Source organism: Chlorocebus sabaeus, chromosome 24, assembly GCF_047675955.1.
Source record: "Chlorocebus sabaeus isolate Y175 chromosome 24, mChlSab1.0.hap1, whole genome shotgun sequence".
NCBI classification, from domain to species: Eukaryota; Metazoa; Chordata; class Mammalia; order Primates; family Cercopithecidae; genus Chlorocebus; species Chlorocebus sabaeus.
Window position 1 is genome coordinate 54513728 of NC_132927.1, and position 14762 is coordinate 54528489.

At 46.8% G+C, this 14762-nt stretch overlaps 1 protein-coding gene across 16 annotated transcripts in view; it reads left to right on the forward strand.

Annotated features, from left to right (window-relative positions):
- The first annotated feature begins 3927 nt into the window (after positions 1–3927).
- The window catches only part of NRXN3 (neurexin 3), a 1700445-nt gene continuing 1689610 nt past the window's right edge, over positions 3928–14762 (forward strand). For all 16 annotated transcript variants that reach the window (XR_012091017.1, XM_073011214.1, XM_073011222.1 and 13 more), the window contains exon 1: positions 3928–4214. The gene's annotated coding sequence lies outside the window, so the exon portion shown is untranslated. The remainder of the gene's footprint in view (positions 4215–14762) is intronic.

Sequence of the window (14762 nt, forward strand, 5' to 3'; positions counted from 1 at the left end):
AAGTAAAAGAAGGAACCTATGTAATGAGGCTAAAAATGTCCCAGAAAAAGCAACCCTTGGAATTCACATGCTAAGAGTCATTAGGGTGGCAGGAATGGATATGCCAAGTCTTTTATGCAGAATTCTGATTTTATAGGCATAGTCTTATTTATAAATGTGCAATTGCATGTATTTCAATACATAACATAATAAAACCAAGCTGCTGTGAGGATTAAATGAGATAATGCATTAGTGCATGCCAAATGCCTAACTTAGTACCTGGCAGGTGGTAAAAGGCCTAATAATCAAGGCTGGTAGCTGGTATGCTTTGGTCAGGCCAAACCAGTTGCTGTTGGTCACCTTCCAATCTGATTGGTTGCTGACTGGACCATCTTAGATATTAAATATTTTAAATTCCACTCTGATAATAATGACCAATACTCTCCATTGTGGACTTCCCACGTGCCATTTACTATTGTCGGTGCTTTTGATACAATTCTCACAGGAACCATTTGATACCATTATCATTCCCGTTTTATAGATGAGAAAGTGGAGGCTCGAGATGTTAGAAATTTGGCTGAGGTCTCATGGCCAAAAAATGGTGGAGCTGGGATTTGAACCCAGATGTCCTGTTTGCAGAGCCTTGGGATCTTAACCACAATGCTTCTAAGTAGAGGGTTGGCAGGGGGAAACTTGTGGTAGTTGTTATTATTATTGTTATTATCACTGTAGTAACTTTTCTTTCAGAATACCATGGGCAATGTATCCTTTTGATTGGTAGTGAAATTTTTTCTTGCTACATGCTGAAAGCACTGGTCTCGCACATTTGAGAAAAGCTGAAACAGTCCCTGGTCTGTTCTGTCCCTGAACTGAGTGAAGATGGGGCCCCACAATCGAATCAAAGGAAGGAAGGTAGGCCTGCGAGGGAACCTTCTAACTTAATGACCTCTGATCATGGCCCTCCTTATCCCAGGACAGAGATGAGAGCTGAGAAGGCCTAGAGTCTCTGAGGGCTTCAGTTGTACCCATTGAGTCCTCCCTTAAAAAATAAAAATTAGTACTATTGCTGACATGGCACCATCATTTGGGTAAACACCTGATATTGCTTTTTGCTTATGGTTGCATTACGTGTCTGCAAGGAGACCCGTCTTATTCTCTTTGATGTTGTCTTTCCCTGCTATTTTGTACATAACCATCTTCACAAATTTGGAGCTATCTGGGGAATGCTGGATCACTAGAATGAGCCGAGTGGTAGTTAACTAAAATGGTATGGAGGAATGAGACAAAATGAGCTCACAGATTTCATGATAAAAGGCACACTAAAAGAATACTCTGGAGTAATTGAAAGATAAATAACATTTAAAAAGCCTAAGAAAGTACAAAACAGAATAAAATGATAATAAAAATATATTCAAAATATACAAGTTAGAGTAGGTTAGAAATCAAAGGGGGTAAAAAGAAGTAAATAATAGTGACTACAGTGATACCGTAAATAATAAGCTAAATTATTAAAAGAGATATAATAACTTGAAATAAAGGAATGCCAACTATAGGGGGCAGTCCACAGTTAGTAATCCCATGCAGGGGCAAATGCAGACCTGTGGGCTGGGGTAGTGAACATCTGTTGAGTACTTCTGTGGGGCAGGCGTCCTACGAGTATTTTATTAGTTGTTTCTCAGAACAACTCTATGAAGTAAGTACAGGTGACCTCCATTTTACAGGCGAGGATGCTAAGACTTGGAGAGGGTGAAGACAGTTATTCAAATCACAAGGAATTTAGGTGGCCCAGATGGGATTGGAATCCAGGTATGTCCCTTAACCTCTAGGCTGTTCTGCAGATACACTTCTCACAGGGATGTCCTTCCTAGGCTGGTGTTTGCCACAGGAATCCCATGGGCACTGACATCTGCAGGGCACTGAGTCCTCAGGCTCTCCCTTGAGGCTTCTGCCCTCTCATCCCTTAGGTCCTTCAGGTCTCTTCCTGCTGCCCCCAAAATGAGTGTACAGTTTCCCTGGCTGTTCCTGATGTCCTGCTGCATTATGGCGGCTCCTTTACATGATTCTTCCCCCAGGAACTCCTGACATCTAGGGCAATCCCATGCACTGTGCCTTCTGAACTTCCCTTCCACATTCTGTGGACAAATTTGGTGCAGAGCCTTCCAGGAAGGCCAGGTAAGGAGGATATGGAACCGCTGGCCAGGGAAGTTCAGGTCTAGAGTAAATAGGTGGGAGATCAGATGTCATATAAAAGTAATCCATGAAGGCATGTTTGTTTGTATTCCTAAAACTGCTGGATACTGTGGAGGTGTTGAAGGTTGGAGACCCAAAGACACATAAGAAAATGAGATTGTGATCTGAAAGGTAAAACAGACTGAAAAGTAGGCTAGTAATGATGGAAGTACATGTGTCTGTCTAGTCCCAGCCCAGACGCCACTTTAGTCCACCAAGCTTGCCTTGATATCCCCCACCTCCAAATCAAAATTAATCACTTGTTTATCAAGAGTCCCATAGACTTTCCTTTACATTGCTCTCATGATTATTTTCCCCTTGTTTTATAGAAACACATTTCTGTCCTCCTCCAATGCTTACTGGAGTCCTTGGGGTTCAGACCTTGGTAGATTCATTTTATTTCTCATGAGCATGATGCCGGGTACATGTGCTATTAAAGTTTGCCGGGTCGGGAAAGTGCTAGGATGCTGCAAGGACGTCCAGTAAAAGTCAGAAATATAAGAACTACCAGCCTTGGCCAGGAGGCAATAGAGTACTGTGGCTGAGCAGGCAGGCTCTGGAGTTGGATAGACTTGAGTTCAAATTCATTCTCAGCAGCTTCCAGCTGTGTGACCTTGGGCAACCTCTCTAAAGCATCAATTTTTAAGACTGTGAAATGGACTGCAACTGTCAAACAGCACAAACCTTGCGGGACTGAAGGAGATGAACCACGTGATGGCATATGGTAAGTGCTCGACGGCTATTAGTGGATTGGTGCTGGTCCAAGGGAAGGCATGCCAGTGCAGCCCTTAAAAAGGGAGCTGGAGAAGAAAGGAGTTTGGGGCTGCATTTTCACATGAGGTACCAGGGCCTGATGCTGAGCAAAACCTTGGTATTAGGTGCCACCGACTGTCATCTCTCGTTTAGGTTTGACTGGGGAAACGTTTCCACAGACATGAACTAGTTTGTCAAGGCTGGCAGTGGATTTTCAAGGGTTTAGGGGTGCAGTGGAATTGTCTAGGCTCAGAGCTCAGAGTGCAAGCCACAAAACAGAGCCATCTTCCTGAGTCACCAAAACACTTGATTCGGGCCTCTGACTCTTAGCTGGCAGCCCCTTAGGATAGGATGGGCTGTGCCTGGGTCTGTCTTTGCTGCTAGGGGCTCTGAGAGAGGAAGCCCCATTTGTCACTTTAATTTTTATGTTCCCAGCCCCTTGCACTATGCCTCATCCTAAGCAGGCATTCAAAATGCTTGTTGAAGGAATAGATTTGTGTCCTAGTTACAGCCCTGACCTCCACTAGATGCTCAAGGATTGCCCTGATTTTGCAAGGAAGAGCAACTACTCAGGGAAACCGAGGCACACTTGTAGGTTAGAGTCCCTCAGTCTGCAAGGAGACACACACATCCTCAGCAGTGGGAAGTGGTTTGGTCTGCTGAAACTGTAAATGAGAATTTTGTCTTTATATTAATTCCTGCTCCAGTTCTAGGGAAGAACTCTACTCTCAGGCTGGAGTAAGAAGAGGACTGAGCTCAGACACTGCCTCTTAGTTGTGGGGGCTACAGACTGCCCCTCCCTGATGATATCTTCTCAGCTGTTTGCAAAACAGTCAGGGAGGAGGTGAAGCCCTGAGCCAGGCGGCCTGACTGTCTCTTTAAATGCTGGGGTCTGTGTGGGAGAGGGAGGGGCCGGCTCTGGAGTGCGTGAAATTCCTGGGCTCCTCCGGCAGTCTCAGGCTCAGCGCTCAGCCCTACACATCGCCTCTTGCATGCAACTCGCTGGGAGAGAGAGGTAACCTGTCCTCCCCTCTCTCAGCCTCGGCATCTCCAGCCACCAAGGACCTGCGCTTCGCACCTCCAACAACCCCTCCCTTCTTCCCTGCCACTCCCTCCCAGAGAGAGAGGAAAAGGAGAGAGAAAGATTCTGGAATTTGAACCTCCCCAAAGAGGAAACAAACCCGGCAAACTCAGTTGATTAAACATCAAACAGACATACAGACAGATCCCAAATCTTCTGTTCAACTGGAAAGGTAAGGTTTGCGGGGAAAAGAAGGCAGTCAGGGTATGAAACAACTCAAGGTTCTTGTCCGTTCTGGGAAGAGGTTGCTCCTGAGAGGGTAGAAGTTTTCAGTTGGGAGCGACCAACCTAGATTTTTTTTTTTTTTTTTTTTTTTTTTTGAATGCTGTATCCGTGAGCCTTGGCTGACTGTGGAAATGGCTTTTCAACTGCCTTTCTTTTCCTTCAGTTTCGCCTGGAAGTTGGGTCCTTTTCCTCCAGATGTTGGAAAAGTCAGAGAATGTTTTAGATTTTTATCTTCTTCTTCTTCTTCTTCTTCTTCTTCTTTTTTTTTTTTTTTTGAGTATTTCTCCTATTTGCTTGAATTGTTAGTCTGAAATGATGTGTGCTCATCACTTCATTTTGGGCAGCTACTTTTTTTTTGACATTTTGTAACCACTTCCCCCCTCATTTATTCATTTATTTATTTGGGCTGGTTAAAATGAGAAACAGAAGGGACACTCTGAGTATCACAAGAAAACAAAACTGAATGGAGACAGGGATTTCCCTAGCTGTTGAGGAACTGAGGTGTATGTGAGAGTGTGTGCTTTTTTTTTTTGAGGGGGTGTGAGGAGGTGGTTCTAGAGTCTAAAAATTCAGGTTGGACTCCTGTCTTATGAAAGTGGGCATACTTGGAGAAGGTGAAAAGGGAGTGTGTGTGTGAGTGTGTGTGTGTGTGTGCGGGTGTGTGCTCCTGTTTGGATCGGTTACAAGGGAATCGTCCTCCACTGCCTTCCATTTGTTTATATTAATGATTTAGTAGCAGGCTTGCCTGAAAACTTCCACTCTGTGTAAGCACTGTGGGTTTTGCAAGCTCTCAGTGACCTTAAAGCCTGGTTCGATGTATTGTTTTTTCCAGGCATTGTGCTGTACCCAGAGTTTCAGCTCTTTCCTTCTTTCTTTTTTAACCACAAAACTTAACTGCTTTAGAAACATCAGCCTGATGACAAGGAAAAAAATGTGTCCCCCCACCCCCCATCCCTTCTTAGGCCAGTGATGTAATACCAACCTAAGGGCTCGACTGCTTTGCAGGTGACTTACCCTGTGATTACTTGTTAAAAAAAATAAAATTTTCCCTTCCTCCATTAAATGCCTGCCTCTTTTAATTTGGGTATAGAAATATCATCATGCAATGAGAACATCATATTTTTGCTAACCATTATTGGGGTTTAGGTAAAGTAGGGTTCCTCTTTTTCTGATCTTTATTTTTAATACTTTCTTTCTAATGCAAAGGTCAGAGATCATTGAGAGCTAGCTTAGGATGGAGCAAGACAGAGTCAGGGCAAATAAGAGAGCTGGTAGGACAAGAGCTGTCTTCTCCCCGCTTCCTTCGGTTCCCGCTTTGGGGAGATAGTTTTTCTTTTACCACTACAAGCCACCCCAACATTCTTCTTTCTCTCTGCTGGGTCCTGTGGATGGCCCTGGGAGGGAGAGGGGACACTCCTTGTCACACCTGGAGGACAGTGTAGTTTTGGGGGTCAGATGACCGTTTGCCTTTGTGATGAAGGTTCCAGTGGAAATTTGAACTCCCAGCACACTGGGTGACTTGGTACCCAGGATAGTCTATCTGGGGGCACCTGGAGGTTAGTCTGGGGAGCCTGGAGAACTAGCTCTTTATTAATTTGCCGTTCTGGGTAGAGCCTTCCTTCATCGTTCAAGGGCTTCTGCGTCGCCTTTCAAGTTAAAATGGTCCCGCTGGTTATGATGGGCAAGTTTACCTAAGGGCTACTGGGTATGTGGCGGAAGGATGGAGGGGAGTGAGAGGAGGCAAGGCTGGTATTTATTTTTTAATCTTCGGGCTTAATCTGCCTAAGTCATATGGGGCAAACGATATTTCAGAAGGGTGCTGGTTGTGCAGATATTCCTATTGTTTGATTTTTTTTTTTTTTTTTTTTGTTATTGGGGAGTGGAGTAAGGGCTCTTGGCCCATTTTCTGCAGCCTGGGGTTCATCCTGCGAGTCAGTCTTCCTTCTGGAAGAGGGGGAAAAGGCTGGACACTGGAAGTTCGCTATTAAAGTGAGCAACAGGGCTGGGTTTATTTTTTAAAAACAACCGGACTGTGCGAATGCCCTTTTCTGGAGCTTTCCAGCCCTTTCTAGTGAAATGATAATTTAAAAAAATTGCTTCTTGAGAAGAGGAGGGGGCAGAAATTAAAGGGATTCTAGATTTTGAGAGACAACTACGTCTTTGCTTCTCTGGTAGTTCCCTATTATTAATTATTGGGGATTTGACGGGGCTCTGGCCTCCGTTTTTGTTGATTTCATTTTAGTGCTGCGTTTCTCCTGACTATGTTGATGATTTGCTGCTTATATAAGGGAAAGGATGTATCGAGGTGGACTGATGCTTGGGGTTTTGAGATCGGCTACTGAGATTGGGTGGCGGTTGGTGTGTTTGTCGATGTGCATGGTAGGAAGGTCTTTTCTTTTGGGTGGTAGGGGACGAGGGAATGGTGGGAGAACGGTAGATGAGATGCTACAGCAAACGGGGACGTGAGGGGAGACGGAGGTGAGGTCGGAAGTCACCGGTTTGCAGAATTTCTATTCTGCACCCCCCTTTCTCTCGCTCCTGAAAAAAAAATCCATTATCTATAAAAACACATTATTCTTCAATTGGCCTTTTAGAGAAAAAAAGAGAGAGGGAAGGGAGGGGTTAATTTGGTAAGGGGGCTTGGTTGTAATTAGCCCACTGCTGCAAAACCGAGATACAGAAATCCATCAGCACCAGCTTTGGGGGCACGGAGAGGCAGCGGAGAGATGGGGGACGGGTTGTCAGTCTTGGATGGACAGTGGAGCGGGCGGGTTGGCGTTTGGGTATTGTGTGTGTTTGTGTCTCTGTGTGTGTGTGTGAAATTTTTTCACCCCACCACCAATTTCCCCCTCCATCCTCCCCCAATTCTGCCATGATCTTGCCTTGTATTTCCACATACTGCTCTCCCTACCCTAGGCGCACCCCCCTCTTCCTCCAGCCCTTTCCATCTTCATGAAAAAATTCTGATACTGATGGCTCTGCGGCTCTTTTTTCCCTTTTTCTTTGCTTTTTTTTCTTTTCTTTTTTTTTGCAACACAACAGTGGTGCGATGGCCTTTCCTACATGCCACACGGATGCAGCCTTCTGATAGGAGGGCAAAGTCGGCACATCCACACACACACTGGCACACGCTCTTGCACACACATTCTCTGTCACATACACAGGCGCTGAGGGCTTCATTTTGCTTGGTTTCATTCCCCTTAGCCTCTTTCCCCACTCTACCTCCACCGTGGCTCCTTCCCCTCATCTTTGCATGGGGACTGCGGTCACGTTAGAGCCTCTTTTCCTCTCCGCCACCACAGTCTTCTTTCTTCTCGCCATTATTCTTTCCCTAAAGCTGTCGTGTGTCGCAGTTCATGGGATTAGCATGTTGGAGAGTCTTTGTGGCAGGGGACCTCACAAGCAGGGGATTGGAATGGGGGTAGATGACATTAATAATTTTTTTTGACCAAATAAGCACCCAGTGATAATGATCCAATTTAACCATCCATGAAATATATGTTTGCGGTACATTGGAGGAAGGTTATGTGGGGGAGGCAGAGTCTGACTGGGTTACCTCCGGGGAGATTTGATGCCTGGACAGTAGAGCCACAGCCCCCTCCCCCGTACACATGTGTACGCTCTCTCACACACACCAACTAGCACAGCTCTGATCAGTGGGCTGTGTCAAACCAGAGGGCACTGCAGAATATCCCAGAGAGTTGTGATGGTTACTTGGGAGGATGGAACAATGTCTTTGTCCGATCCAGCTCTCCTCTCTACAGATGATGCTGGGTCTTGAAATTCTTGGTGGCCTTTGTGTTGGTTTACGGGTGGGGACTGGAAGGGTGTTTGTGTTTTGTCAAGCACTGGTGTGCCTCCAATTGGACAACATAGGATTGTCAACACTGTGCGTGTGGTTCAAGCAGGAGGCTGCGTGCCTCTTTGTGTGGTGTGGCTGTGTTTGCTGGATATGTGTGTATCCAGCATCATATGGTGGCTCTGGACAGGTGTGGTAGTGACAGGGAAGGAGGCTTCCCTTCCCTCACTTGGGGGAGGAAGGCAAGAAGCAGGGGTGGTCAGTGGGGGAGAGTCCTCAAGGTAGTTGAGGGGAGGGTAGAGGGGAAGAAACTGCTCCTGCCTCCAGCAGGAAGCCTCAAGTGAGATCTGCACGTCCACCAAGCAAACCCGTGGGTGGGTGGCTCATGGATGACTGGTGGGTGGATACAGATTGAAGGGGGAGAAGGGGATGAGGTGGGCGAAATTGAGGGTTTTCCTTGCTGCCTTGCCAGAGCCTGGGGCTGAGCTCGGGAGGATGGTCCTGCTCCCCTGGCGTCAGCCACCTCTTGGGCAGCTCGGCCTTGTTGGAGGCTGCAGCCCGAAGGAGCTGAAATCACCCTCGGCCGTGAGAGCAGCCCAGCCCCTGTTTTCTCCTGGGCTCTGGCTGCCTTAACTACCAGACGCCATTTTCCCTTCTTCAGCTGAAGGTGTGTCCCTCTTTATTAGCAATTATAAGTGAAACTGGAAAACATTTTGCCTGAAAGAAAAACAAAATCCTCAGAGCAAAATGCTGATTGTCTTACCTTTCCAGCATCCCTCTCCCTTCTTGGGGCTGACCCTGAGGAGTTAGGGAGACAGGGTTATGTCATTGCCAGAGAAAGGGGATAAATGGGGAGTAGGACGCCTTGGGGGAAAATTATTGTGCCCGATGTGGAGAAGAGATTGCTCTTGGTATCCCCCGGCCGTGTTCTCCTTACATGACCCCTCAGGTGTGGATGGGAGACTTGCAAAAGAAGAAGCATTCCTTCTAAAACCTCACTGCCTAGAAATGTGCCGGCCCGTGTGTCTGTTCCTGCTGTGGGCCGGGACCTGCTGGGGGAAGAATGGTTGCGCTGCAGCTCTGAGCCTTGAGGGCCAGCTCTGTTGCTCTGAGGATGAAGCAAGTGCGGTGTTGTGGCTGGGGGAGCCACAGGTGGCCATGCTGGGCTCGGGGCAGGGACTATGCATGGGTCCCACTCCCAGCCCTTTCCTGCAGGTTGTTCCTCAAATTATACTCCTCAGAGAGACCTTTCCTGACCAGCTTTCTAAAATAGTCCTCTTACCCCAACCCCCTGGCTGCTTTCCAGCCCATGACACTGTCTTTAATTTTAACTGGTTAATCTTCACTTAATATTGTATTATACTATGATATATTGAAACATTTAAGATGGATCTTGTCTCTTTATCCCTCTAGAATGCAAGCTCTGAGAGGTCAAGGACTTTGTGTTCATTGTGGTGTTCCCAGTGCATAGGGCATTTCCTGACACATAGTAGGTGCTCAACAAATGTTTGTCGATTGGAGGAAGGAACCACATGGGTTTAGTATTGGAGTTTTCTTCTCCAGCATTTGGCGCCTGTCTTCTGGGAAGGCTGGACTTTACCGCTGGTTGTCTTAGCCCTGCCTGAATGTCTAGATCTGCTGGAGGAATTGCAACATGCTGTATTTCAGTAGAGTTTAGTAGAAAGGGCTTCACTATCCTTGGCTCAGATGGCTCTGCCTCCTTTGAGATCCCTCTAATATTAGTAATCACTGTTCTCATCATCACCGTAGTAGTAGTAGTAATAGTCGTGATATAGCTATCATTTCTACAGTAGTTACTATATACAAAGTTCTCTTCCAAGTTTTTTTTGTTTGTTTGTTTTGTTTTTTTTTTTTTTACACTCAGTATCTCATTTAATTCTCCAAACAACTCAATGCAGTATACTATTATTACCTGAGGAGACTGAGAGTTAAAGTTACCTAATAAGATGACAGATTGAGGATTTGAATTCAGATCTGTCTCATGCCAGAGCCCAAGCATGAGACCCTTATGTTAGAGGGTTAGAGGAAAAAGGGAGATGAATCATCTGTCATCTTATTAAGTGCCTTCAAGTACAAATGACAAGATGGAGGCCCAGAGAGACCACATGGATTTTCCAAAGTTATGTACCATGTTTGATGCAGAGACAAAACTAGAATCGAGGTTTCCTGCCAGAGTAGGGCTCTTTCTACTCCATCATGCCGCCTTGTGGGCTGTGGGCCCTTTTCCAAGGGCATTGCAGCTGCTGCTGTGGTGGCTGCCTGGGGTACCGTCTTGGTTCTCCTTCTTCAGAGAGGAGTGAGATCTTGGTGGGGCAGATGGGTGGTAGGTGTGTCTCCAAGGAAGGCACACCTGCAGAGCTACAGGTCAGGGTCTCATGGCTCGAAGAAGACTGGTGGGCTATGTTCCAACTGAGTGCTGGTTAAGGTTGTCCTCTGACCTTGCTGGGGGAGGAGAAACTGGAATGGAGGAGGAACCCCATTCTAGTGGGGTGCTCAAGGTTCTCAATCCCATGTAGCCCCGCCCATCAAGGGTACTTTCAGGTCCAGCAGAGGCTCCATTCAGAGATCCAAGCAGCTGGTATCTGGATGCTGATGACCCTGGGAGCCTGTTGCTTCTCCTAGACTGGCCTAGCCTTCTTTCTCAAGAAGGGAGGCATGAATCCAGACATTGGCCCCAGTGCACTTCATTTGTGTTTCCAGAGGCTGGTTGGGGAGCATGATGTCATACAATGTGGGTGAAGGCCTTCTACCAGCCTCTCTGTTCCACTCTGGGGTTGGCCTTGACCTTGAATGGGAGAAGGATTAGACATTCTAGACAAGTATGATTTTTTTTTTTTTTTTTTTTTAAAGCATGGGTAGGGTGGGGCCAGAGCAAAGTGGATTCTGAGAAGCAAGGAAGTCTTACCTTTAGCCAAGACCTTGAAGCAGAGTGTGAAGGCATTTCTGCATGACCTTGAGATAGTGTAACTAGGCACCCTGGTTTGGGGAGACAGTTCCTGTTTAGGCCTTTGTCCTAGTGTAATTAGTACTCTCAAAAGTGTCCTGGTTTGGATGATAAAATATATGGCCATCCTTCTTTGAGATGACATCACACACTTTCTCCTAAAAGAATAGAGAGAGGAAGGGGGCATACTAGAGAGGGAAATCCAATTTTAGGGCAGGAAGGTGGCTGAGAGTGCAGCCTTTCCCCAGCTCTACTTTCACTTGCCCCCACTTTCTAAAGGATAAAAACCTGGATCTTCTGAGCATTCGTACTACCAACATGACTGCTACTTCTCTCCCAACTACTCTTACTCCTATCCAAGTTCTAACCAGGCCCGACCATGCTTAGCTTCCGAGATCAGATGAGATTGGGCATGTTCAGGGTGGTATGGCTGTAAACCCAACTACTCTTACTAAAGCTTCTTCTGGCCAACATTTGAGAACTGACTATGGGCCAGATACTATGCTAAGCACTTGACATGCATTATGTTACATAATCCTCCAACAATCCTGTGAGGTGGGTACTGTTATCATCTCTGTCTTACAGATAAAGTAACTGAGGTCTAAGGAAGTTAAGTAACATGTCCAAGGCCACTCGGGTCGGAAGTGAGGACATCATGATTCAAACCCAAAGGGCCTGACTCTGCTCTGAAGCCTCTGGTCTTAACCACTGTGCCATACCACCTCCATGGGCCTTAGAAACTTGATTCTAAGAGTGGTCCATTTGCCAGACAGTCAGCTCACTCCCAGCTCTGGGACTTGCTGAAGGTGCTGCTGTCAGTTAGAGGCATTTCAGGCTTAGGAGGAGAGGGCTGCTAGTTGTAGCACGGCTGCTTAGGAGTAGTGCTGCTGGTTGTCTTCTGCATGCCACTAAGGAAACTCTGTTTTCCAAGGTGTCCCCGTTAATGTTCTTCCTTGCTTCATGCACCTTATCTGAGGAGGGAGTTGAGGTGGTTTGGGATGGTGATAGGTGGGCAGAAGGTAGAGAACCTGAAGCCCGTTGTCTCTGCTTTTCTCTGTGGCCCTAAGCCTGCATGGGCCAGCCACACTCCCCATTTCCCCTGCAGTAGGGACTGGCCCTCGGTGTGAGATTTCTGTGAAAGGACAGTTATCCAGCACCCGCTGTGAGCAGAGCATCATGATCTGCTACGTTTCGTTTAGGTGGGTAGTGTCCTCATTTATCTGTTGAGGAAACTGGTGATCAGAGGGCTTAAATCACTTTTTTAGGATTACACAGTGAGATCCTAGGCCCACACTTGGGTCTGAATCCAGGGACTCTGCACCACCCTCCATCCTGAACCGTGGAGAAGAGGAGCTGGGAATTGGATCATTTAAACTGGGGGTAAAAGAGGAAATACTCTAGACAGAGGTCTTCCCATCAGCTCCTGAGGTCTGGATAGGAACTCTGGGGATCATCATCCTTATCAGCCACCTCTGGGCCTGCCCCTACCCCACACCCACAGGGGAAGACACCTGCTGACCCCTGAGCTGGAGGGGTACTGGTTCTGGCCTGGAGAGAAGGAGGAGATGGGATCATGCACAGCCTCACTGGTGGAGGCGGGATGTTCAGAAGGAGTTACCTCCTTCCCCCGTGGAGCAGGGACATGTGCACTGAAAACATCCCCCTACATCTGTGTCACGGGATAAAGGGTGGGAAGGGATGCCAGGTCTGCTGCCTAGATACAGGGAGGGAGGATGCACGGAAGGAATGAGCGGGATCCCTCAGGCTGGAGGATTCCAGGAAGAAAGAAGGAACTTTTTCTTGGTGGAGAGGCAGGGAATAGGAGAAGAATAGTTTACTGACTGAGGGGATGGTCTGCAGTCCCCAAGCTGAGCTGCATCAGCTTCATTGCAGTCCCACTGAAGACTGTGTTTATTTTTCCAATAATGTGTTAATTAAACATCGATTTCTGGGTGGAGGAAAGGGAATTGGATTGCCAGAGCTAAATGGAGTGAGGCAAATGGGGAGCGGATGAGAGGGGCCCCAAGCTGGAGTCAGCATTCTCCAGTGGCACCCCAGGAGGGTCGGAAGGGAACTAGGGCTGTCTCTTCCCCTGGCTCCAAATTTGGAATTGCCAGCTCTCCCAGAGCCTTCAGGAGGCACCTTTCCTACTTCTTGGGTTCCAGGGCAGGTGGAGAGGGCTCTTTGCTGAACCTCAGTTCAAGGAGGGAGGAACAATTATTCTCCACCTTCCTCAGCAACTTTGGTTTGTAGAGACTGTGTACCCAGTCTCGTGTTCAGCATGTGACATATATTTGCTCACTGTTTTTATTTATTTATTTATTTATGTTTTTAGATGGAGTCCTGCTCTCCAGGTTGGAGTGCAGTGGCTCGATCTTGGCCTACTGCAATCTTTGCCTCTAGGGTTCGAGGAATTCTGCCTCAGCCTCCCAAGAAGCTGGGATTCCAGGCATGTGCCACGACACGCAGCTAATTTTTTTGCATTTTTGGTAGAGACAGGGGTTCACCATGTTGGCCAGGTTGGTCTCGAACTCCTGACCTTAGGTGATCCACCTGCCTTGGCCTCCCAAAGCTCTGGGATTATAGGCATGAGCCACTACACCAAGCTTGGTTTTTAAAATAAACATGGGGGAGGGCACTTTTATATTCCTACTTTGGAGATGCAGAAACTGAGGCTCAGAGAAGTAACAAGTTCAAGGTCGAAGAGTTGGCAAAGTTTCACAAGAAAACTCCTAGAGGAGTTGAAAATATCTGAGGTTGGAAGAACAGCCACCTCGAGTCCCAAGCTCCTTTAAAGGGAAAAAAAGAAAAAAAAAGAAGCATCCAGTAGTAACAAAAAGAACCGTATGATAATTTCTCATTGGCTAAGATTGACCGAGCTGTGGCTGCATTAAGTTAAGTGCTTTGCACATGAAGTTGGGAGGATTCAGTGAATAAGTGTTAGGTAATTATTCCCATTGTACAGGTGAGGAAAGTGGAGCTTGGGGAGGTTAACTATCTTGCCTGTGGTCCCAGAGTTGGTAAATGGTGGAGCTGAAATACATTTCTGTAAAAAGGATGTTGAGACCTCTTTCTAGTGGTGTTCTATTGTCCCATACACACTGAGGACATAGATACTGGCTCAGGAAGTCTCCCATGACTTTTAGGAAATAAAGACGTGGAGGTCTCAGGATGGACCCTCTGGCCAGATCCTGGGCCCCATAAATCCCAGGGTCTTGTAGTATAGACTCCATCATCCCTTCCTTTCTCAGCCCAGGGTAACTCAGGCCCAGCCTCTGGTTGAGAAAAGCCTGTTTTGGGGTGTTCGTGGTGGTTGGAGCTGGGTGATGAGTGAGTATAAGTTTGAGCTGTAGTTCTCAAACTTTGTTGCATATTGAAATCACCATATTAAAATTATAAACCCATGCTGCACCTCACACCAACTAAATGAGACTCTTTAGGGGCAAGACCCTGTCCTCAGTGTATTTTAAACCTGATCCCACCAGGTTTGCTAACTGGTAGTTTGGAACAGCCTTTCCTGCAAAGCAGGTGTTGGGAGACTGGGCATCTCTTCCAGAGTTAGGTAAGTGTGGAGGTAATTGGTCACACACATGTAATATCCAGTGGGGCAATCCTTATAGTGTATTGATCAGTGTTCTTCTCATTAGAATAGCAGCTTTCAGACTTCGATATGCCTCGAAATGCCTAGGGAGTTTTTACAAAACGAGTAACTGCAGTCCCCACCTATAGAG